The following is a 2,500-nucleotide window of genomic DNA, read 5'->3' on the forward strand; positions in this document are numbered from 1 at the left end:
ACGTAAAAAGATGAGAGAGGCCTGTAATTTTCATCATAGGTACACTTCAACTTTTGACAAAATGAGAAAAAATCCAGAAAATCACATTGTAGGATTTTTAATTAATTTATTTGCAAATTATGGTGTACTGTACCACCTGACACCAGTAGGAGAGGAATGTTATGGAGTATAATATACCACCTGACACCAGTAGGAGAGGAATGTTATGGAGTATAATATACCACCTGACACCAGTAGGAGAGGAATGTTATGGAGTATAATATACCACCTGACACCAGTAGGAGGGGAATGTTATGGAGTATAATATACCACCTGACACCAGTAGGAGGGGAATGTTATGGAGTATAATATACCACCTGACACCAGTAGGAGGGGAATGTTATGGAGTATAATATACCACCTGACACCAGTAGGAGAGGAATGTTATGGAGTATAATATACCACCTGACACCAGTAGGAGGGGAATGTTATGGAGTATAATATACCACCTGACACCAGTAGGAGAGGAATGTTATGGAGTATAATATACCACCTGACACCAGTAGGAGAGGAATGTTATGGAGTATAATATACCACCTGACACCAGTAGGAGGGGAATGTTATGGAGTATAATATACCACCTGACACCAGTAGGAGAGGAATGTTATGGAGTATAATATACCACCTGACACCAGTAGGAGAGGAATGTTATGGAGTATAATATACCACCTGACACCAGTAGGAGAGGAATGTTATGGAGTATAATATACCACCTGACACCAGTAGGAGAGGAATGTTATGGAGTATAATATACCACCTGACACCAGTAGGAGGGAATGTTATGGAGTATAATATACCACCTGACACCAGTAGGAGAGGAATGTTATGGAGTATAATATACCACCTGACACCAGTAGGAGAATGTTAGAATATAATATACCACCTGACACCAGTAGGAGGAGGAATGTTATGGAGTATAATATACCACCTGACACCAGTAGGAGGGGAATGTTATGGAGTATAATATACCACCTGACACCAGTAGGAGGGGAATGTTATGGAGTATAATATACCACCTGACACCAGTAGGAGGGGAATGTTATGGAGTATAATATACCACCTGACACCAGTAGGAGGGGAATGTTATGGAGTATAAATACCTGACACCAGTAGGAGAGGAATGTTATGGAGTATAATAACCACCTGACACCAGTAGGGAGGAATGTTTGGAGTATAATATACCACCTGTTAGAGGAATGTTATGGAGTATAATATACCACCTGACACCAGTAGGAGAGGAATGTTATGGAGTATAATATACCACCTGACACCAGTAGGAGAGGAATGTTATGGAGTATAATATACCTGACACCAGTAGGAGGAGGAATGTTATGGAGTATAATATACCACCTGACACCAGTAGGAGAGGAATGTTATGGAGGTATAATATACCACCTGACACCAGTAGGAGGGAATGTTATGGAGTATTATACCACCTGACACCAGTAGGAGAGGAATGTTATGGAGTATAATATACCACCTGACACCAGTAGGAAGGAATATAATACACCACCTGACACCAGTAGGAGTTGAGGAATGTTATGGAGTATAATATACCACCTGACACCAGTAGGGGGAATGTTATGAGTATAATATTTATTTGACACCAGTAGGAGGGGAATGTTATGGAGTATAATATACCACCTGATTCAGTAGGAGGGGAATGTTATGGAGTATAATATACCACCTGACACCAGTAGGAGGGAATGTTATGGAGTATAATATACCACCTGACACCAGTAGGAGAGGAATGTTATGGAGTATAATATACCACCTGACACCAGTAGGAGGGGAATGTTATGGAGTATAATATACCACCTGACACCAGTAGGAGGGGAATGTTATGGAGTATAATATACCTGTAGCAGGACTGGCAGGAAAAGTTTATTTAAAAAAAAATTGTATTTATTTTTATTTCACCTTTATTTAACCAGATAGGCTAGTTGAGAACACCTTTATTTAACCAGATAGGCTAGTTGAGAACACCTTTATTTAACCAGGTAGGCTAGTTGAGAACACCTTTATTTAACCAGGTAGGCTAGTTGAGAACACCTTTATTTACAGGCCTAGGCTCAGTTTAAACATTTATGTCAGGTAGGCTAAATACATCTTTAATTAACCAGGTAGGCCATTTTGAACACCTTTATTTCAGGTAGGCCAGTTGAGAACATCTTTATTTACCAGGTAGGCTCATTGAGAACATTCTTTATTTAACTTAGAAAATACATCATTAATTACAGGCCTACTCATTTTACAACTGTCACCTGGCCAAGATACATCAAATTACAGTTCGACACATTTAATACAACTCTATGTCACTTAGGAAAATAAAACATCATTAATTACAGGTTACTCTTTTAATAAATTTAAATTCACTCTTGTATCCAGGTCATTTTGTCATTGTATGTTCTAACATTCTTATTCACTTAGGAAAATACATCATTAATTACAGGCCTACTCA

General features: G+C 38.6%; 1 protein-coding gene across 1 annotated transcript in view; it reads left to right on the forward strand.

Moving 5' to 3' along the window:
* Positions 1-2,500, forward strand: part of LOC121845599 — a 34,494-nt gene that overhangs the window by 5,968 nt on the left and 26,026 nt on the right. The window lies entirely within an intron of this gene.

Source organism: Oncorhynchus tshawytscha, unplaced genomic scaffold (assembly GCF_018296145.1).
Source record: "Oncorhynchus tshawytscha isolate Ot180627B unplaced genomic scaffold, Otsh_v2.0 Un_scaffold_4286_pilon_pilon, whole genome shotgun sequence".
In the NCBI taxonomy this organism is placed as follows: domain Eukaryota; kingdom Metazoa; phylum Chordata; class Actinopteri; order Salmoniformes; family Salmonidae; genus Oncorhynchus; species Oncorhynchus tshawytscha.